This window comes from Poecilia formosa, unplaced genomic scaffold (assembly GCF_000485575.1).
Source record: "Poecilia formosa unplaced genomic scaffold, Poecilia_formosa-5.1.2 Scaffold371, whole genome shotgun sequence".
In the NCBI taxonomy this organism is placed as follows: Eukaryota; Metazoa; Chordata; class Actinopteri; order Cyprinodontiformes; family Poeciliidae; genus Poecilia; species Poecilia formosa.
In genome coordinates this window covers 356,668-380,457 of record NW_006800310.1, presented here as the reverse complement: position 1 = coordinate 380,457, position 23,790 = coordinate 356,668, and the positions used below count along the sequence as shown (strand labels likewise).

At 40.5% G+C, this 23,790-nt stretch overlaps 1 protein-coding gene across 3 annotated transcripts in view; it reads left to right on the top strand.

The window, feature by feature from the left end:
• The window catches only part of LOC103154055 (plexin-B2-like), a 119,594-nt gene that overhangs the window by 53,599 nt on the left and 42,205 nt on the right, over nucleotides 1–23,790 (top strand). For 2 of the 3 annotated variants that reach the window (XM_016662386.1, XM_016662384.1), the window contains exons 1-2: nucleotides 2,029–2,072; nucleotides 14,738–14,774. The gene's annotated coding sequence lies outside the window, so the exon portion shown is untranslated. Of the gene's footprint in view, nucleotides 1–2,028; nucleotides 2,073–14,737; nucleotides 14,775–23,790 lie in introns of those variants that run through there. The other variant, XM_016662385.1, reaches the window with a different exon arrangement.

The following is a 23,790-nucleotide window of genomic DNA, read 5'->3' as shown; positions in this document are numbered from 1 at the left end:
CCACCTCTGTGCCACTCTAAGTGAAATATTGGTGCTGTACTAGCAAGATGAATGTAGCTAACGAGTTTACGAGGTCGTTAACTAATCATAGTTGGAGATCGGAGGCGGCTGGTCCACACCGTCTCATACGGGTCGATCTCGACGGCAGCCATCTTGTTGAACTTTGGTTTCTTTTTGTGATCTGTGCTGCGCTTGCCTACCAAGATGGCGCGGATCACTTCTGGTTCAGACTTATGGGAGTCGTAATAGTTTTTGTTTCGTCTGGTTAAAACCATTTAATATTTTTATTTCTGATGCTAAACTGTTCCTGATTTATCCTCCAGTCGTTGTCCACACTTTCTGCTGCTTGTCTTTTTAACCTCTTGTATTATTTTGAACTGTGCTCTCCATATATAATGCATGCAGTGGATCGACTTCTGCTTTTATTGCATTATTTATTTTCTAAAGCTGCAACGTAAAGTGAACAGCTGATATGAATATTTACTGCATCTGCCAACAGATTCCCGGTGCTGCCAGACTTGCTGGGTGGCAGCATGACGTGTGCTCCGCTCTTGTTTTATCTGGCCGTGGTTTCCTAACGTTTCATCATCATATTCCCGTTGTGATTTCCTCCTCACCTCGCCGCCTGATTCCTCGCCGCTGGTTAATGAGGCGAAGGCTTCATGTGAGGCGGCTAAGCTGCCGCTCCGCTCCGCTCTCAGGCTGCAAGTTCTCAGATAAAGAGAGCATGCACAGCTGATTTATAAGGCTCCTCCACTTCTACTGTGAGCCTTTTAGCTGATTTAAACAACTTTAACTGTAATAAACTATCGTGACAGGGAATGTGCATCAGCCTGCAAATCACAACCCGGCGTTTACAGTCTTTGTTTGCTTTCCGGGTGTTTGTCTGTGTTTTCTCTGCAGCTTTTCAGGTTTATACGTTTACCTCCCTCCCATGTCTAACACAGCCTTCCTGCCTTTCTCTGTAAGCTGAAGTCATTTGATGCCGGCGTCGATATTAACTCCTCCTGTTATTGGATTTCCATCCAGAAGGCTCCTCCTGGTGTTTCCACAGCGCCTCGGCTCGTCTGTAACTGAACATCAAGCCGGAGAGAGTTCATCTCATTGATGTTAATCAGGTCGGCGGCCATTATTATCATGGAGGAAATCAATGAACATTGCAGAGCAGCATCAATTTATTACCTGGCTGCTAGCAGATTTACAGCAGCTGGGGCCAGTATAAATATGAACATTATGACATGATGTCGTATTAGAGCAACAGATGTTTAAAGGTATAGCGACTTATTTATCGCCACTAACACGTTTCCCAGGACGTTCATATCTGCCACATTCAGTCTGAATAAATGTAATAAAACACCTGTACTTTAAAACTGTTGAGGAAAAGGAGCCTTTCAGTTTGGTTTGACATCAGAACCAGAGGCGACGTCACACTGTGTGAGAGAGAGCAGTCGGTTTTACTTTGCTAAACTGGGTTTCACTGATATTTAAAAGCAAACAAAATAATTAGAAGTCACAGCAAAAGCTGTATTATATAACTTTTATGAAAAATATGTTTTTTACATATTAATTGAAACTTTCAACATGTTACAGTTGGCTATGAGACAAATAATCTGCAAAGAGATCAGAACCGGTCCTGCTGGTGGTTTTCTGTTACTCTACTGCTGAAGGAAATGAATGTGTGAACATGTTTTAATATAAAACAGTTTTTTTTAAAGTTGCATGTCTGTTGACGTTCTCAGAAATGCTGAGTCAGCTCCGGTCCGCTTCCTTTTGCATCATTTCGCAGTAAAATGTGATGTTTTGTCTGGTTGGGTTGAGTCACAGTGGGGGCAGCTGGAGATGACCTTTGAACCCTGGTGTTGATGTGTGATCTTAGATTACATACGCCTACATGCTACATATTAATGAATAATGACACGTTGCTCTGTTCTGGAAAACACTTGAAAATCTGTGGCTGTAATTTGATTAAAGAATATTTTGAGTTTTCTGTGAACAGAGAGAATAAAAATGATTTTGTCTTTTGTGCAGGACAGCGAGCCGCTTCATGTCATGAGAGGCTGAAAACTGAACAGGTGAGGAAGACGGTTTTTTTCTGTCTCTTTTGTTTTTCTCTTTCTCCGTCTTTCACTGTCCTGTTCCTTCTCTTTTCTTTCTCTTTCTCTCTTTTTCTTTGCTTTTCTCTCTTCCTCCCTCTGCTGTCTTTATTTTTCGACAAGAAAGCTTTAAAAGTTTATTCTCAACTTCGCCACAGTCTCCAGTTAATGAGTTGCACCAGGTTATATTACAGTTCCAGTGTTTTTACCTCTACGATAAAATAAAGAGGGTTTTCTCAAATTATCCTCCCATTGTCAATAAATGGCTGAATGTCTCTAATGAAGCTGCACCCAGAACCACAAACTTTTTATGGCCATTAGTGAGAGTCTGGTGTATTTTTAGGAGCCAAGTTCATTTAAATTTAATTGTTGTTTGAAGCAGACTCAGATTTGAGGCACCAGGTCAACGATTGTTTGTTTGGAATAAAATTACCAGCATTTCATCTATCTGACTCTAAATGTCTGATTTAGATAAAGAAACGTTCACAAGAGATTTTTACTAAAGAGTAAAGGGTGTATGTATACATTTGAGCCCTTTTATTTGCAGTCTGTGTAGGCTGGAGGAATTTCCTCATGAAGTTATGTGTCATAAAACCCTGAAGACGCGTTTTATCATCGTTCCACCCTTAAAAAAATGACTCAATCTTGGCAAAGAACCAGTTCTAGTGACAGAAACAACTGGTTCCAGTTTCTTCAGCTGAATCGGTTAAATCAGGGGTGTCCAAACTTTTCGCAAAGGGGGCCAGATTTGGTGTGTTAAAGATGCAGGGGGCCGACGTCCTCGGAGGTTCTTTACATAGAACAGCAACATATTTAAACACATGTCAGCAAGCCATTCTGTTTTACATTTGCTGTTTTATTTTAACTTGAGCGATCTTAAGCATGTATTTAGTTTCATTTGAAACAAGCATATCATATGCAATTGAATATTCACTTAACTTCACTTTTTAACACTAAATTTGACCCCGGGCCGCATTTGGCCCCCGGGCCGGACTTTGGACACGTCTGGGTTAAACGGACCACAGACGACACGGTTTGCCCTCATGGTCTGCATGACAGGCAGTTATTGATGAAGGCTTTAAGGCATTTAGGACGTTGTTAAAGCTGCTTTCTCTTCTCTTCTTTAAGAGAAATCTGGTTTCTGCCTCACTTCTGTTATTTTATAGATAAATCGCTGAACTCAAACAAAGGCCTCCTGCTTCTCTTTCTCTTGCTAACATCATATAAAAGTTTGATAAGTCTGAAGTTGCTGTGTCAACATGTCTCTGCAGAGCTGCTGCTCTTATTTCAACAGACTGTTTCTGTGCAAACACATCAGAGCCTCTCTGGCTGGTTTAGAAACGGACCGCAAGAAGATCAGGCTGATAATGGCTCCAAGACAGGAAGTAGTTCTGCTGTAAAGAAAACATTTATTAACCCCCAAAGATCTCTGAATATCTGAGTGTTTACCAGACTTATGTGCAGCAAACAGAATAATTTAGGCTGGAAATTTTCTGTATTTTGTCATGTTTGTTGTCAGAAGGATACGTTTTCCTCTGAAAGCTCAGTATGGATTCATCTTTTAATAGTGTCTGTTTCTCAGGAGACTCTGCTACTAAAAGGATTTCCATGTTACCCAAATATCAATTTAATGTAATAACCACGATCTTAACCTCATGCAACACTATGCAAACGCTCAGTGAAGATGCACTCACCTTCAGATGCTGGGTGCTTGAAAATCAAACTGAAACTGATGACATCACCTGATTAATCACTTTACTCTTGTTGACTTCTGCGATGCTGCGTTCGATGGACAGTTTAAAAAACTGATGTTTCATTAGCACAGGAACTAAACAAGGTGACGTCAGATTCACTCCAGATGCACGTCTTTAGTTTAGAGGAAACAGGAGTGGAGGTGAACAATTAATCATGATTAACTTAACTGGAGGAAACGGTTAAAAATGCCATTTGCTGAAAGAACAACATATTCAGAGCAGTAATGAACTCAGTACTGTACAAAAATAAAAACATTTCTCATTTAAGACAATAAAACACATCTTTACCTTAATCTACTCAGAAATCCTCAAGTCTCATTTTTAGCTTTGCCTGATTAAAATTTTGTAACATAAAAAAAAATTAAATCTCCTATTAAGCACCTTTTGCTATCAATTATTAATCAGTTAATCTAAGAAATAATCAGCAGGTTTGCTGAACTTTGACAGAAGAAACCAGAGAATGACAACAAATGTGACAAAATACAGAAAATTTCCAGCATATTTGATAAATGTTCAGATATTCAAAGAGTCTTTTCCTGTTTTGTATCTTTTCTCAGCCTGTAAACTTCTGGAAGAGTCTTTCTCTCCAGAAAACTTTAGAAAAAGTCAAATTTTCCTCCAACTTCCGTCTGTTTAAGTTTAAATATTAGGCTGCCGTCTCCCACAGAATCACCTGAAATCTGCAGCAGGTTTCCATGTTTGCGCAGACGCGGTTCACTTCGTTGCAGATTTCGCCCTGAGGGAGGGATTTCTGTGGCTGTAGAGAGGAGATTGAACGCCTACGTTTTGTCTTGGTGGAGACGTTGCATCCTGCGGAGAGCGATGAAGGACATTGTTCCCAGTTAGTCGGTGGATCGGGTTTATGAGGGAATCTGTGTTTGTTGGATTAAATATGCTTTACATTTTCATCACACTGGATGAATTTGGCTCATTTTTTAAAATCATAAAATAGTGAGGATTTTTCAGCAGCTTTTTCACTACGAGGAGTATTTTCTTTTCAGTATTTTTAGAGCAGAATTATGAGCATTATTACATGTAGAGCATCTCTGATAATGATGTCCTAGGAGATGGTGTCATGGCATCAAACATTTGAGCAGCACAGATCTATTTCAGGGGAAACACTGTGGGGGAAAGAAGGACCTGACTTCCTAAAAAGTAAATGACATGTCCTAAATATTTTAAGCACAGCTTCTTCTTCATGACTGAAAAAAAAAAGCAAACCCAAAGCAAAGTTTCTGTTTTATCTTTGAAGCAGAGCGTGGAAAGGCGGCAGCTCTTCCTCTGCTGGTGAATGACCTTCCATTATTCCTTCAGGGCCTTTCTACCAATTTTTAATGATGTTTTGGTTAGTGAGATCAGACACGATCATCTGGCCATCTGTTTAATGCATGAATTAATATTTGCTTCCAACTTTGTCTCCGTTTGTTAAGGGGGAAAAAAAGTTTTAGAAATCACATCCAGCTAATACAGGACCTGTCTGACAACATGAAGTAGGGTCTGAAAAAGCAACACATCAAAAAATTAAGAATGGATGAGAAACAGTCATTCAGATCAACTATTTAATGATAGTTAGTGATGCCAACAGTTCCTCTGATTTTGTCTCATTTATTAAGAAACTCGTTGCTTAATTTTACGTCAAGACAGAAAACGGATCATTCTGCACTGACTGCAACTCGTCTACGATGGACATGTTCAGCACATAGAAATAACCCAGTCATGACGAATTAATATTTTCATATCGGGACATAACTGGATCAAACCAGAGGTTGGACCGGCATAAAACCTGAGTCGAAGGTTATCCCAAAGTTTCTACTGGTACATTTAGACAAAGATCTGCTTCATCTTTGTAGTTAATTTTCTCTTCATTTAATTGAAGAAAACTGTCAGCCTTCCTGCTTTAATTGAATCCAGATATTTTAGTAAAATGTGCAGTTTCAGAGATATACAACTGGATATCATCGGCGTGGGCATGATGGGGAATATCCTTAAAATATAGAACAGGACAAAGAGGAAACGGGTAGAAAAGAAACAACCAAGGCCCCAAATCAGAGCCCTGTGGAACATGAAAAGTACAGGAAGGGGTTTGTTTGTAGATGTAGCCAAGAAGGTTGATCTATCAGACAAGTGAAGGTGATTTCACACCTAATAGTCCAGTAGAATAAAGTGCAACATTTCCAGCTACTGTGGTGCTTTCCCTCTGCTCTGAGTCAAACCAAACCTGTTCCCCTCCTGGCCTGTGGGGGCGCTGCACCAAGAACCACTGAAGGGAATGGCACAAAAAAACCTCTGAAGACACTGAGAGCAACTTCCTTCTTCAGCAAGAAGATGGAGACCCGTCAGATTTTAGTGGGTGGATGATTTCTCTTTAGTGTTTGTCTAAAGACCACAAGTCATTTCTCCCGCTAGCGCTAGGCTGACACGTTTGTTTCGGTTGTATTTACCCAGAATGCCCTGCGCTGTAGTCCACTTCCTGCTTTTGGAGTGGTTTCTGGTCCACTTGGCTTTCACATATGCATTCAAACCGAACCAGAATCACTTCAACCAAACCCAGACCGAGGTTTGTTGGCACAGCAATGGTCAATTTTGGCCGATTACACGTTCACACCTCCCCAAACGAACCGGACGTCCTAGTCAAACAAACTGGAGTTGGATTAAAGCAGACTGAACAGAGCCGGTGTGAATGCACCCTCTGTCAAAATGTTGCAGAAGTAAACAAATTTCCATGAGTGAAATCTATATCAAATGTCGAAATTTGCACAGAAGCATAAAGCTGGGACATGCTGGACGGACTCTGTTCTGGACTTTCCTCCAGAACCTTTTATCTTTGTGATAAGTGAAAAAGATTTTCTGACTTTTTGACAAAACATGTTGAAAGAAAACTCATCTGAAAGATTCACAGATCTTTGTGTTGCTGTGCTCTCCTGTCGGGACTAAAGGGTTTGTGATCTATTCCTAGACGTCTTTAGAAAGTGGCAGCAGACACTGAAAGCAGAGATGGTTACAGGAGAGAGGTGGGAGCAAGCACATCTGGTTCTACTCAACATGACTGAGATTCCTCAGAGACGGGGGGAGCCGGAGCGAGCGAGCGAGCTGGTCTCCTACACCACCGCCTGTCCGTCCCAAAGGACTTCGGATCAGAAACAAAAATCCAAGACCTAGAAAATCTGATGCAACCAAAGGGTGTGGAAACATTTCAGACTCTGGACTTCAATCACACCCACTTCTGTCAATTCTAATGTTCTTTTCCACGTTTCAAAGTGGAAAATATTTTCATGATCCTTCCAGCTTCTTCCTGGCAAATCTGCAGCTAAACATCAGATTTTTAGGACAATCCAAGAATTCCCAGACAAGACTAAAAACAACCCGGAGACTGAATTTATTAAACCTGCTACTAAAGTTAAAACAGATCAAGGTTGAATCCACTGGAGTTGCACCAAATCATCTTAAACAACTGGTCCCTGGTGTTTTTTTCCATTCTAGTAAAAGTTTTTGGTCTTTATTATCAAATTTAACCGAGCTAAGAGGTAAACCAGCACCAGCCTTTCACTGGGAAACAATCATCTGTACCAACATCATGATCATTAGTAGTTTGATTTATTCAAGTTTCCAGCAGTTTCCCTGTAAGCATCTTAATGTTCTCTGGTTAAAAAGGTCAAACCACAAGTGATCCATCTATCAAGACAGAAGAACCACGTTGGGGTCAATGGAAAGTAATGAGCTTAACGACCAAAAGAAATCTCTAAAAATACACCAAAGACGACTGACGTCTGTCAACAACATTGAGGAGTGACCTGCCTGACCCTTGGACTGATAGCCGATCAGGGAGGAAGATGAGGGAAACACAGAGAGGAATCCAGAATACAGAAGACTAAACGACTACCACGGCGCACCAGAAGCTCTGGTGGACATTAGAGACGTCTTTGTATCATTTTTTTGTTAAAAATACTAATCAAACTCGGCATTGGTTCTTCCCAGTCGGCCATGTTTGTTTACCTCAACTCACGTTCAAGATTTTGAAAAATTTCCCATTTGACGTGAATGTTGGTGAGTGAAATTGGTTCATGTGTGACGAGTTAATCCTGCTGTGTAACTCAACACCACACTGTACAACCAAACCTGTTGTAGCTAAGATTTTCATCGTCATTTGTGTGATCTCTCAGGTTTTGAAAATAGTCAGATAATTTACCAGCCTTGTTGTGTGAACCAAACAAACAAACATGTTTGGAAATTTTATGTTTTTATAAGTTACCTTTAGGAATTTATTATAAAATGACAGAGTCATGGGTGGATAATTTACAGTGTCCCACTGTTCAGGACAGGGCATCTTACTTTATGACGTTGTTTTTTCCTCATACATAGGATAACATGATTATTAGGTAGGTGATGCCATCAGTTTCAAGCATTCAGCATCCCAAAGTGAGATCATTTTCACCAGTCCAGATTGAGTGTTTGATAAAATACCACTGCAATTTAGTTAGCATTTTTCACACTAGTCCAGATGAAAATGTTGGACCTTCTGGATGACAAGCAGCTGAGCTGATGCAGTCATACTAAAGATGACCATAAATGTCTAGAAAGAAGATTCATGGACATAGTGACCAGAGAACATTGAGGAATTTAGAAAATATGTAACTGTAGTGTTAATGACCTGCTTCTGTCTGATTTGTGCTAATCAGACAGATTTATTTTTAAGTTCAAAGCAGCCCCTCACACCAAGGCCACCTCCACAGAAACTAATCGCGCATGCAGAAGGCCTTTAAAAGAAATAATATTCCAAACACACAATCTAATCAGAAAATAACAGCAACCTCTGAAAGCTGCAGCAGTGGAAATCTTAACTTGTCTCTCTGTGTGCCAGAGAAAATGAAATGCCAAGCCTGGCTAAGGACATAATGAAAAAGCTATTATCAGCATAAGCTTTCATCAGCACAGCATTCAGCCGTGTTCAATACGAACTGATTCTCTCATCTCGTGCCGTTCCAATCTGAACGCTGGGATATAATAAAGGAGGTGAGATAAGAACGAAAGATCACTTTTTTCCAGCTGAAGACATGCATCAGCACATTTACTGATGAGCCGGAGCTTTCACAAACAGACGCTCTCGCAAAGGCCAAGACAATCAACGCGTCGTCGTCGCTTTAATTCACGAAGCAACTCTATGCATTTAAAAATCTAGATTTGCTTCCACTTTTTGTCCCGCTTCTCATTTTCCTTCCTTTACTTTGCATCTAATTATTGGCATTCTCTTCAAGTCTCCATCCATCAGCCAGGTCCAGAACTACAGTCTGAATTCAAATGTAGCCTCCTCATACAATATTCACAGCTACTCTGAATAATGCATATTACGATACAATATTCGAACTATATTCAGGGTGTATTAGGCTCTAATGAAGACGGGCTGATGTCTATGAAGGAGGCATCAATTTGTATAGAAAATGTCAGAAAACCAAACCAAAATGGTGCAGAAACGTTTAAATATTGGCTATTTAAACACTTTCTTTTCTGGCCAAGACTCCTGAAGGTTTTGGCCAAGCAGTTACCTTCAGTCAGTTTTATGAATCCCATTTAATTGAAACGGTTCTACTCAGAGTCTCAAACCTTTTAATGCAGATTGATTCAGGTAAATGTTCTATGCTGCTTATATTAAATCTGATGTCAGTTTTTGGCCTATTGACAGTCAGATAGTTGGGTGTTCCAGATTCTGCTTTTAGATTACAGTTTTGTCTACTTTAATTCAGCTCCAGTCCGTTAAAGTCTGATTCATGTGGGGAGGTGTGAATGTGTAATTGGACCAAAAAAAATCTAATTCTGGTCCGCCGACAAACCTCGGTCTGATTTGCTTGAAGTGAACTGTGGTTCGGTTCGAATTGATGTGAATTACAAGCGAACCGGAGACTGTTCCAGAAGCATGAAGTGAACTACAGCGCAGGGCATTCTGGGTAAATACAACTAAAACAAACGCATTAGCCTAGTGCTAGCGGGAGAAATGTCTCGTGGTTTTTAGCCAAAGAGTAAAGCCAAATCCTCCAACTGCTAAAATCTGGTGAAGAAGGAAGTTGCTCTCAGTGCCTTCAGATGTTTTTGTGTCGTTTCCTTCAGTGGTTCTTGGTGCAGCGCCCCCACAGGCCAGGAGGGGAACAGGTTGCTCAGAGTGTTTTGTTGGTTTGACTCAGAGCAGAAACGGACCCACAGCAGCTGGAAACAGAACAATTGAACCAACTGTACTGGACTTGGTTCAGATAGTGGCTACTGGAGTTGAATTTTGTAGGCCACGCCCCTCAGTGTCTCTGACCTATGAACTTCTGGTACTTCTAGGAACTCCAGATAGGTGTCGGTAACGACATGACTGGAAGATGGTGGGTTCCTGGTTGCTTCATGCTTGATTCTCCTCAACTACTTGGAAGATAGTTTGTAACTTTTTTCTCAACACGTTTCTTGCGACTCTTTTTACAACAAATTGTTTGATGTTTCTTTGATCAATCCCCTCTGAGACATTTGGTTATTTTTTTACTTTTCAGTGATTCTCTTCTCGGTCTATTTGGCCTAAAATGGACCTCTTTGTACCTTAGATTTCTCTGGAATTGTTTTTCCTTTTCTATGTGTCTAACTTTAGCTCTCCTAACATACCACCATGCTTCCACCGGCACAAATCTGTTTAGTTTCCACATCACTTCAGGCCCGGGTTGCCTCCACGGCTGGATCAGAGCATGCCAACAGATTCAACATTCTCAGTCGGAGGGTTAAACAAACGCCTGCAGCTCCATTCGATTTTATCTCCTCTTTATCATTTCCAACCTTCCACCTTCTCATTCCATCCTATCCATTGGCTTTCAGGGGAATTTTATTGTTTTTACTGGAACCAAAAACTCTCTGGGAGTTCGAAACCTTCAGAATTAAATATTACAAATATAGATACTTACTTTCATCTCTGAATTGTCAGATAATTTACCAATCTTATTGTGTGAACCAAACAAACAAGCATATTTGGGAATTTAATGTTTTTATAAGTTATCTTTAGGAATTTATTATAAAATGAGAGAATCACAGGTGTATTATTTACAGTGTCCCACTGCTTCAGGACAGGGTGTCTTATTTTAGCCAAGATGTTGTTTTTTCCTCACACAGTGTTAAGAAAAACATCAGATTTTCCTCCGATCAGCTCGTCTCTTTCTGCTCTGTCAGTATTTAAGTGAAAAGCTGATCGTTTCCCCTCCTGATGAGTCTTCCGGTGAAGCAGGGAGTCGCACAGACCCAGAGCAGAACCCCAGAGGGTTCTGACCCGCATTCCTTCGGCCTCATAAACAACCTGATTAGCTGCGTCTGTCCTGTGATCCGGCGACACGGAGCGCCGGCGGTCGGCTCTGCCAGCAGAGGAGGAGACTAAATGCTGTTTGGTGTTTGGGAAACGGGTTGAGAGGAAGTTGGGTTTTCCAACTTGTGCTTATTTTTCGTGATGTTTTGCAGCTGAGATTGAGCCGCAGGACAGTGTGGGAATTTAGTATTTCTGCATGCCTGCAGTCCAGAGGGAGCCCAGCGCTCCTCTGCTGCAGCTTCCTGCTCTAATTGTTAAAACTCCCACACAAACAAGCCTCCACACACGCTCGCATTTACTTACTCATTCACTCATTTTGAGTGCTTAGCTTAAGGGGAACTTATGCAGATGATTGTAGAGTTTCCCCAGATCAACACTGCAAAAACACAGTCATACCAATTATTTTTATTTAAATTTTAATAAATTGTAATTTAAATTTGTTATAACTGGCTGTAGCTAGTTTGATAACTAGAGTAAATATCTTAATGCACTTGAATTTAGATCAAACTAACTTACAAGTAGATTTTCAGCAAGATAAAGGAGCTTGTTTTAGGTAAATAATTTCTTGACATTGATGAAAAAGTAGTAGTTCTATTAACAGATGATTTAACTGATAATGAAGGAAATTGTCTTGAAACAAACATGAACACCTTAATGTTTGTTTCATCAACATTAATGAATTGTTTACTGAAAACAAGCTCCTCTGTTTTGCTGAAACGTTACTTAGTANCTAGATGTTGTTTTTTTCCTGTTAAGAAAAACATCAGATTTTCCTCCGATCAGCTCGTCTCTTTCTGCTCTGTCAGTATTTAAGTGAAAAGCTGATTGTTTCCCCTCCTGATGAGTCTTCCGGTGAAGCAGGGAGTCGCACAGACCCAGAGCAGAACCCCAGAGGGTTCTGACCCGCATTCCTTCGGCCTCATAAACAATCTGATTAGCTGCGTCTGTCCTGTGATCCGGCGACACGGAGCGCCGGCGGTCGGCTCTGCCAGCAGAGGAGGAGACTAAATGCTGTTTGGTGTTTGGGAAACGGGTTGAGAGGAAGTTGGGTTTTCCAACTTGTGCTTATTTTTCGTGATGTTTTGCAGCTGAGATTGAGCCGGAGGACAGTGTGGGAATTTAGTATTTCTGCATGCAGGCAGTCCAGAGGGAACCCAGCGCTCCTCTGCTGCAGCTTCCTGCTCTAATTGTTAAAACTCCCACACAAACAAGCCTCCACACACGCTCGCATTTACTTACTCATTCACTCATTTTGAGTGTTTAGCTTAAGGGGATGATTGTAGGGTTTCCCCAGATCAACACTGCAAAAACACAGTCATACCAATTATTTTTATTTAAATTTTAATAAATTGTAATTTCAATTTGTTACAACTGGCTGTAGCTAGTTTGATAACTAGAGTAAATATCTTAATACACTTGAATTTAGATCAAACTAACTTACAAGTACATTTTCAGCAAGATAAAGGAGCATGTTTTAGGTAAATAATTTCTTGACATTGATGAAAAAGTAGTAGTTCTATTAACAGATGATTTGACTTATAATGAGGGAAATTGTCTTGAAACAAACATGAACACCTTAATGTTTGTTTAGTCAACATTAATGAATTGTTTACTGAAAACAAGCTCCTCTGTTTTGCTGAAACGTTACTTAGTAAGTTAGTTTTGAGTGATTTCAGATGTAATAAGATGTTTACATTAGAAATGAGTCTAAAACTACTTGCTAAGATTTTGGTTTTGCAGTGAAGCGCCGTTTTTATGCAGCGTTTTGTGTTTTCAGAAGCAGGTGCCTCTGCTTTCTGAGCAAACATGCAGCACGCTCTGGGTGTTGATGCTGCAGCCGCTGTTTGGATTGTCTTTCTTGGCACATGCCTGCTGACCCGTGGTGTGTGTGTTTGTGTGTGAAACAGAGGGTGTGTGTTTTTTCCTGGCATCGGGGTCAGACGGCGAGCAGATCTGGACCTGCTGAGTGAGTCTGTCGTCCGCCTGCCTGGAGGCTGAAGGAAAACTGCTGTCCACTCCTTCAACATTACGCTTTGAAAGTCACTTTCCACCCAAATTATTTACATTATTATATTTACGTTGTTCCTGGTACGTCCATAAATCTGACCCCCTTCTGTCAGTTACTCCTTCCATCCAATCAACTTCAATCTGCCCACACCTGGAGATTTAAGGCTCACATAATGTCGATTTAAAGATCTTCAGTCCAGCTGAAGGACAAAAGATGAATATTTATTACTTTTTGATTTACTTTAACACAAATTGAACAAATTACATGTTTCATTTGTTCAGAATGAAGTCATTTTAACACTTCTAAATGATGGGAACCTAAAATAATGGAAATTATCAGGTTTTTTGTCAGTTTTTGATGTAAATCGCTAAAATAGATCGGTCATTTATCTTTATCTGTCTGTTCATCCATCCACTGGTCCATCCATCCTTTTATCCATCCAGAACTTTTATTCTTTCATCTGAGCCAGAATGGGTCGATGGTTCTGGAAGCTTGGCCATGTAGAAGCAGGAAATCTGTGGGAACCTCCATTGTGTCCAGATCAGATCGACTCCGGTCCAAACACTAATAAACCCGTCAGCTCCTCTCAGCTCGGCCTCACTGGGTCCAAATCCTTTCAGAATAAAATCCTCCTCATCATTAACCGGATCCCTTAATCCCAGCTGATGCCGTATCGGCTGCCAGGACCGTTCCCAGGTACTTTGAGATGATGGAAGGGAAAACCGGCGGACTGATGCGCTGCCATCTGGATGTTTGGATCAGAACATATGGCCGGCCCGGCTCTGCCATCCAGAAGCATATGGCTGCCTGAGATAGAGCAGAGACAGAGCGGGCGTTTCTGCTGGGCAGCACCGAGGGCCTCCGGATCGTTAGAAGTGCTGCCAAACAAACTTCACAACACACACACACACACACACACACACACACACACACACGCGCTCTGCTCGTGGCGGCGTGCGCGACACTGATTCTCGTCCTCCATGAGCGAATAAAGCTACCTGTAAACTGGGGCTTATTCAGCATTATTTCTCTTTCTCCTCGCTGCGTCTCATTTGCAAATAGATGTTCTCGTTTTAAAAGCGTTCGCTCTGCTGTTGAGCGTGTTATCGTTAGCGGAGGAAACGCAGCGACTCTGCTCTGGTTTCAAATTAAAATGCCTTCAGTGGAATGTGTTTCCTGATGAAAGGCCGTGTTTGAAGCGGGCACCGCTCCAGCTTTGCTCCATTCTTTCTCTGCTCCCAGATAATACAAGATTTCTGGCCGTTTGTTTGAATTAATTATGAGAAATAATTATGTTTTACATTTGTGGGTTTGAGCCTGGTTTCGTTGTGATACAAAGGCGTCTCTGTAGCTGCATTCGTGATCACACCGGCACCTCCAGAGGTTTGGCTGGACCCGGATGTTCAGACGGTTCTGATGAAGGAAAATAACGGCTGGTTTTCCATTTTTTGCTAAACTTCAGCTGAAGATGTTTTCATGGTTCGAACATCTGGAGTGTGATATTTTAGGCTGCTCTTTGCTGTGTTTGTGGCCCCAACTGCAGTTCAACAGATATGTCTGTCTCTTTCAGGAGATCGAGGTCATCTGAGGTCGCTCACTTTGATCAGGTAAGGATGCTTTTATTTTGAAATCATCAGTCTTTGTGGACTCTGTCATAGTTTTTCCTTTCACCCTGATGGCTGCGTTGACGCTTTGACAGTCAGTATAGCTGCTTTCTTCAGCTGAATCTGTGTTTCTTTGTAATGATTCAAGGTCAAAGGTTAATTTCAGGCTCCAGGCTGTTTCTCTAACACTCCACACAGAGGCGAAGTCATTACTGAAACAACACACTGTTTTTTGTTGGTTTTTATCTTTTACTTTTATCACCTCAGGGTATTTTATTGTGACTTTATGCGATAAAGCAGCAGAAAGCGGCGCATAATCGTGACGTGGAAAGAAAATTATACTGCAATGTTTTACAAAAACACATTTTCATTCACCTCATTTAATCCAAACCTTTTAAAATTCCCAGATTTAGTGAGGAATCATAAAGACAACAACAAAAAAGGATTATAATTGGCACTCAGAGTGATTTTTATCATAGCCCCACAAACACAAACTCTGCTTTTGAATACATTTCTTTTGGACACGTCACATAAAAAGTGATTTTTATCAATAAACTGCTCACAGCAACACCATTTAATTTTATTTTGACAACTATTGATATTTATTGATACTTTAATTGAACAAACTGGAGAAAATGGTGAAAATAATAATTCTGACAGTCATTAACTGGAATTTATTGTGACAATGAAAAATCAAAATTCTTATCATGATGATAAATTTATCACGATAAATGATAAACGATACGATAAATAATCACTTCTAATAATAAGAGACTGAACGCACTGTCCCCACAGCAACACACGGTGGTGGCAGCATCATGTTGGTCAGACGCCATATAATCCTAATCAGACGCTGCAGAAGAATTGAAACTGGGGTGAAGCTTCACGTCCTAGTCAAAGCCCAGATCTGAATTTATTTTGAAATCTGTTGCCAGGCCTGATTAATACATATGTTCTCCAGCAGACTGAATTTCCTCTGTTTTATGAAGGAGAATGAGCAGAAATCAGACCTTTTCCGGTTTTAACACCAACAGACTCTAAATTATTTCAGTTTTTTCCTGCAGAACAGAATCTGAACAGTTTTTAGACCAGTGGAGTCATTTATCAACACTTCCAGTTCAGATACGGAGCCAGAGGCATCAGAAACCCTTGCTGGACCAGAATCAGCCCTCCCAGTGTGACCAGTCGATTTAAATGGCCGTCACATCTGAATGTGTGGTTTTCTATGATCCGCTCGCGCTCTGCCAGCTCGGATTAAAGCGTGACGCCTCTGTGTGAGACTTTCCTCCCTCCATCGCCCGTCATGGCCGTCGCTTCCAACACAACTTCTACTCAATCCTTTCTTCAGTACACACCTTTGTTTTCTGTCTAATTCAGTTTCATTTCAAGTCTGGATTGGATGCAGATTCCTTGGGTTCAGTTGGCTCATTGCTTTATGAATAAGCTGGCAGGTTGTGTTTATTACCTGGACAAAAACTACAGAAATTACCTTTAGAGATGCACCAATCCGCTTTAATCCGACTCGTCTGTTTGCCTAGAAAGTCCGGTTCGTTTGTGGAGGTGTGAATGAATAAAAATCCAAACCCTGGTCCGCCGACAAACCTCGATTTCGGTTTGTTTGAAACAACCAAAGCTAACATGCTAGCCTAGCGCTAGCAGATAAATAACTTGTTGTTTTTAGAAATAATTTTTTGTTTCCTTTTGGTGACAAAGGAAGTTGCTCTCAGTGTTTGTTTTGTATCGTTTCCTTCAGTGGTTCTTGGTGCAGCGCCCCCACAGGTGAGAAGGGGAACAGGTTGCTCAAAGGGTTTGGTTGGTTTGATGACCAGAACCAAGTCAACCAGAACCGAGCCGGTTCTGATAAAAACAGCCTTTAAATGACCTTGGAAATACAAACTTAACGTTTTAAACTGAATTTGATTATAAGTGAGGATGTTAGCAGTTCATAATTCATCCAGGTCTTTAAGACTTTCCTATAACTTATAGAAACCCCTGAGTGCTGGAGTTCATTCAACTATTTCCTGGTCTGGAAGTGCTGTTTCGAGCTTTGACTAGGCCGTTCTGGAAGCTAAATGTTAAAACCAGTTTGAATGTGTTTGGGATCAGCGTCCATCTGAGTCCAACTGTTGATTTCAGTTGGTCTGTTTGGAGGTTGAGTCCTTTTTATTATTCCATCTGCTTTTTACAACGGACCAGTAAGCCCTCAGCATCATGCTGCCACTGCTGTGCTCGACAGCCAGGGCAGCGTTGAGTTGTGTAAGATCTTCCTCTTATCAGCATTCAGTAGAGACTACGAGAGAAAAGCTGAAGTACCAGAAACCGGAGAAAGTTTTAATGAAGCCGTTTCTGTTCAGTCAGTCGGGTCAGAGCTCTGGTCTGCATGTGTGGGTCCAGCTGACTGTTGTGTTTGGCCAAAACCCAGTGTTTTTAATGGCCTCCGAACCGGACCGGAGTCAGCTGGACCGGAGTCAGAGCTCGGTGTGTGTCCATCTTCTTCACCGCTTGTTAATTTATGACCTCAACCATGAAAAGAGAAGAAGAATTAAAGATGGAGGGAGAAAATTGGGATGATGGAAAAAGTCTGGATGGTTTAAATGTGCAGAGAAAGAAAAGAGAAGAAAGGCGAAGGCGTGACAGACTTGGAAGGCGAAGTTGATGACTTGGAGCGGAGTTTTATCAGCTGCCAACTGCTGCTGCTGGTGTGTGTGTGTGTGTGTGTGTGTGTGTGTGTGTGTGTGTGTGTGGTATGAGTGAATGGTTTCAGGCTTGTCGTCAGTGTTTTACTGGGTTCAGTCTGGATGCATGAACGCTCATGTGCTTTTCTCCATTTTCTTTCCTGCGGCCTTTCTTTGGTTGTGGACCAGAGGGGCAGCGGAGCTAGCCAGACGTCTGTTTTCTATCAGCGCTGTTGCTAAATCTTAATGTTCTCCGTTTTAGAGCTGAGCAGAAAACAAAGCCGCTGCTTTTAAGGATTTGGATCCGTGTTCTTCTGCTTTCAGGCTCCGTTTAGTTTGGATCCGATTCTAAGAGAGAATTTGTGTTTTGGAGCTGAATTGTGGTGTGGATGAGAAATGATTGGCGACTTCTCAGAGTTGTTGCAAAGAATAGTCTGAAATGTGTAGCATATATCTGAATTAATCGGTTAACTCTGGCCTTTTCTTGTCTAAACATTTTGTCATCAAATAATCAAAAGTACTTGCGGCTATAGGAGCTAAAATAAAGGACATAAAATAGTCTGATTTGATTTTTGTGGTATTGGATCTGATTTATTGTAGATCCAAACCTTAAAAAGTATTTTGCACGTTTGCTAAATGTAACCAGTTACCAGATTTGGGTACTAACTAGTTACATTTACCTTAGTAATTTTTTTTACTACGCTGCACTTTTAACTTTTACTGGAGTAATTTTATGAAGTATTTTTACTCTTGAGTAAAATTTCTGGATTTTCTACCCACTGAATGAAAAACAAACATGTTTTAACCAAAACTTCACCAGTCAGACTCACACCTGCTGTTTCTGTTAAAGTTTCAAGTTTTTTCTTGAAGGAAACTGATTTGAAAACTTTTTCCTTTGTCTGATTTTGGTTTTTTGTTATATAAATTGTCATTTTGGTCCTTAAAATGCCAAAATTTCCACTTAACTTTATATTTTGTTCCATCTAATGTCATTTTTAAGTATTAAATGGTTGATAATTTGATCATTTACTCAGTACTTCGGTAAAATCTTTGGGTTCTCTACCCACCTCTGCTAGTTACTACACAATGCTTTGTATTATATTTGTTTATCTGCTGTTGATGATAAATTTGTGTGAAAATGTGCAGAAAACCCAATTCAGAGGAGACGCGTTTTGTTTGTCCTTCACTCCTGTTTAGCTCATCTCTGCGCTTCTGGCTTTCATCAATAAGCCATAATGAGAACCTAAAGAGCCCTTAATAGCTGTATTAATAATAATCACGGCTCGCGTGTCATTTTTAGCTGCAGGAGAATCACAAACACCCAGCAGCTGTGTCTTTTCTTCCATCTGGCACCCGCCCCGAGGCGTCCCTCTATTGTTGGTCCGAAGCAGCACTTTGATGTTTCCCAGCAGGAGTTGGCTGTCGATCCTTTGATTGCTTTTTCTGTCCTGAAGACGGCTGAGTCAGGGGTACCTGCGGCTCGCTGCTGTTTAAACAGCAGACTGAAAAGGTTTCAGTGGAAAGTGAGGAAAAGAGGAGGAGCAAGGAGGCAGACTTTCTGCGTTTAAAGATGCTTTCACACCTGATAGTTCAGGATAGTTCAGTAGAAGTTTGGTTAGGGACCAAAATGGCAACTTTAGTTACATTTTCAGCTTGTGTGGTTCAAATTTATATTTAACCAATTGAAAAACCTGTTCCCCTCCTTGCCTGCGGGGGCGCTGCACCAAGAACTACTAAAGGAATCAACACAAAACATCTAAAGAAAAGACTGAGTGCAACTTCCTTCACAAAATGTAAAGAAAAATGGAGTGTTATCAGATTATAACAGTGCAGGGATTTTTTTATTGATATACATGACAGGTTTGTACATCGCCTGTTAGCCGCTAACGCTAGCGACGTTCCTCAGGCGCCATTACGACGCACTGAGTCATTCCGTCACATCAATGTTCGTAGCGCTGTTATTCTTACATGATTCCTATGAATAAGGCTTAAATTAAAGTTGAGAAAAATTTTAAATATATTTTCTCCCTGGATGTAAATAAATCTGTAAACAGTTTGGTTTCTGTCACAATGCGAGAGAGTACGAAGCAAATTCCTCCTTTATTTTGCTCAATAATTGAACTTTACATAATTGGCACTGCTAAAATTAGCTTAAAATTTATACTTTAGGAAATGTTTCTTTCTATTTGATGTTATGTTATGAATATCGCCAGGTTCTACAAACAAACCCGGCAGTTAGTCCTGTTTTTGTTTGTTGAAGGTTCAAAAGTTGCAGTGGCTGCATTGTGCTGCAGCGAAGGGAATATTACGGCGATGAAGAACTAGAAACACTTATATTCTGTTTTTTATGTTTGTTGTTTATGTCTGTTATGCTACGCTACACACACAGACTTGTTGCCATAGCAACTTACGACAACGCCAATATATTTCAGGATTCAACATCAAAAAACACTCAAACATTTCCCACACAAAGAACAGAACATTCAGTCCGGTAAACTTATTTTGTGAGTATAAATATGTGATTGCTGTGATAGATTAGCTACCGCTGCTATTAGCTAAGCTAACACTGCTGTGGTAGATTAGCTCGTTTAAACATCTGCTCTACTGATGATCTGTCAGAGTTGGTATTTAGGTCACTTTTTATTATTATTTTGTAACTGAACTGAAACAAAGAATTCCACAGCCTGTCTACAGTTACGGTTGTTATAGTCAAGCTAGCATGACCTACTTCCCTCTCCCTTGCTATTTTTTTTTCTTCATTAAAACTTTTTCCTGACCTTGTTATCTAGTTGTAGTAAAAAACATCGTGTCCCTTTCTCTTTTGTATGTCAGGCGTACATTTAAAATTTTGTGTGTTATATGAATAACGGCTAAAACCAATGCTAGCCATCATTAGCAAGCACCGTCTTCCCCTCCAGCAGGGAAATGGGGCAGGATCTAGCGCTCATGATGTCCATAGTTAACTTCCTGCTTTTGGAGCGGTCTCTGATCCGCTTGCATTCACACTGCATTCAAACTAAACCAGAGTTCACTTCAACCGAATCAACACAGAGGATTTTAGGTGGATCGGAGTTCGTTTTTTGGGTTCGATTGCTCGTTCACACCTCCCTAAATGAACTGGAGTTGGATGAAAGCGAACTGAACAGGGCTAACACTGTAATGGATGACAGCAGAGATGCTGTGCAGCTCTGATGGCTTTAGCAGCTTCCTCTCCACTCTCTCATTCTTTCATTCCTCTCTCTGTGAGCGAGGGAGTCGGCCCGCAGCAACAGGTTCAGATTTAATGCCTTTCACATATGACGACGGAGCCCAAATGAGTCATGCTGCAAGTGAAACGCACGTTTTTTTCTAAATTAAATCAGCAAATCTGTGTTCAGCACAAAGTTTTATTAGTCATAAACAAACTGAAGCATTTTTCCCCCTCTGTACACAGACTATGCTGAATTTCTGCCTGGAAATTGAATTCTTCAGCCAAACTAAATGGCTTTTAGTCCCAGTGGGTAAAACGCACTCAAAGAGAATTTTAAGAGAATCTAAAACCCCAAAGCTGGAGGTTAGAATAAAAATACCTAAATTAAAGCCTTAAGTAATGATTCTGCAAAGATATTTAGAAGTTTCAGATGAGAAATGACATGGCAGTTAGAAAGCCGATCAATATACGATGACGTTAATCCAGAACGGAAATGGTGACAGCAAAACGGAGAGAAATCTGTTTGGTTGCAAGGAAAGAACACGTTTCAAAAGTCTAAATCAGAAAAACATAAAAATAATTTAAAAGATTGAATCAAATCAAACAAATTTGCAAAGTCTGTCTCAAATTACAGTGGCAACTTTTGAGCTTTTTATGTCTAAATACATTATTATATAGTTTTTCATTTAAATGGTTTGAAATAAACCAATAACAAATTAAATAATATTCATTGTTTTAATGCAGGCCAATTACCTTATTGGGATATGAATAAAGTGAGAAACATTTATTATTTTTGGTATTTTCTGTGTATTTTTGCCTTTTTGACAACTCTACACTGCAAAAACACAAAATCTTAACAGTTTTTTTTTTATCTAGTTTCTAGTACAGATGTCTTACCAGTAACATTTTAGCATGAAATTGGAGCTTTAAGTCAATGAATCCTTCATATTGATGGAAAATATACCTGCTGCGTCGGCAGATAAATTCACTTTATAACATGGGGAAAATATCTTGTTGTTTGTGAAAGAATCTGACAACGTAACTAGCACTTTTTCCATCAATAGTAAGGATTTATTGACTTAAAACAAGCTCCAATATCTTGCTGAAAAGTTATTTATAAGTTAGATTTTCTTATTTTAAATGATAAAAACCAACTTTTAGTTGATTTGGTAAGTGCTTTGACTTGGTAAGTGGAAACACTCAGACTTTGATTTACCAAATACTTTCCTACTTTTGAGTCATTTCTTGGACGGCAACTTTTTACTTTAGTAAAAATGCTTTTGCTTGAGTATAATTTTTGCGGCTAACCTCTGCAGAGGACTTCCTGTTGGTGCGTTCAGCATTTCGTTGGGATAAATGGCCGACAGCAACCGGAGGATCGAATTATTCTGTCAACATTACATTCTCAGATATGAATTTCTGTCGGTTCGTCTCTCATTCTTCTCCCAGCTCCAGTGATAATAAAACTTTCTAACGTTTGCCACAGGCTGGATTTTAATCTCGTGGATCGTTTTGATCTCCAGAATCATTCGCTGTCATCGTTTTTGAATTAAAGCCGCCTTGAATCTCTGCAGCTCTGCCTTTATTCACAGGATTGTGCAGCTATAAACAATCACTTTTCCACATATTCGCCCCTCTGGGTTCTGTTAGTCAGAGTGTTTGTTGGCTTGTGAAAGTCTTAAAATGTCTTTAACGGCGGACTGGATTCCTCTCCAGCTCGGCATTTTGCTTATAAATGAGGTTTTATTTGTCTTGTTAGAGCAGCAGCAGCAGCCAGATTTAAAATGATTTAGAGACAAACGAAAGACACAAAGTCCTGAAAAGACGAGATGAAGACCGCAACGTCCGTCCATTTGACTATTTATTCATCTACATATCCATCCATCCGTTCATTACCATATTACCTTAAAATGGTTTCAAACAACAATATTATTGTTTATCGCAATAACTTCTGGGAAAATTTATCGTCCAGTAAAATTAATTATCATGTCCGGCTTATCAAGAATCTCTTCCTGTTGTTACAGCTTTTTCCAACTCAACTTTCCATGATTATCCTTGGAAACTGCCCTCCAATAGCAGCTATCTACATGTTTGTAATAATCATGTTTATCATCGGCTCCATTAAATTAACCACAAACCATCAGTAATAACAATTTTAAACTCGTTCCCTCCTGTGTATTTGCTCCGGCTGTTTCATTTTGGGAGTTGCTTTTTGTTGTCCTGCAGAATGAAATGTTGTTTCTGCGGCGTTCGGTCGGCGCCTGGAGCCGAGCGCTCAGCCGTGCAGAAAAGACGGCAGCGACTCCGAGAGCGGCCGCACCAAATGTGATGAATAGTTTGAGTCGCCGGAGACGCTTTGTTGCTCACAAATCATGATTGGATTTTCAAAAAGGAATGCTAACAGACTCTTATTATCAGCAGCCAGTGGAGGAACGTGTGTGTGTGTGTGTGTGTGTGTGTGTGTGTGTGTGCGTGTGTGTGTGTGTGTGACCTGAATGCTGTTTTTTCTGCCCTCACACTCGTCCCTCAGGAATAAATTGCGGGGTAAAGTAGATGGACTTCATTTGCTCTCCTGGATGTGGAGTAAGCGCGGAGGAGATGATGAGCTTTTGTTCCCCTCGCCGGCGCTCCGAGGATCTCGGCTCATCTGAGGTTTCATGGCCTCCATTAGAGATGAGCGGCGTGTCGCCGGCTGCAGACCGGCTTATATCGCCTCTTTAAACTTCTCGGCTTGGGATAAAAACCTTTCAGTCGAAGTTTTGCCTCCAGCTGGTTTAGAGCTGGACATCAAGTTTAACTCCAAGTTAGAAAATAACAGTAGATTGTAGATTACCTTTTATTCGCCAAATTATTTGCGCAAAATTAGCATAATCACTGATTTCATTACACTTTTCTTTTCTTGGATGCTTTTTTCTTGGAGCTTATTTAAAATATTGGAATATTTTTATATAACTTTAGTTTGTTTGTCTAGAAAGTTCAGTTCATTCATGGAAGTGTGAACTCTAATCAAACTCCAATCCGCCTACAAACCTCGGTCTGGGTTCGGTTAAGTGAACTCTGGTACGGTTCAGATGCATATGGACCTGAATGTCAATTGGACCTGGACTGGGGCGGCTGTGGCTCTGCTGGGGCGGCTGTGGCTCTGCTGGGGCGG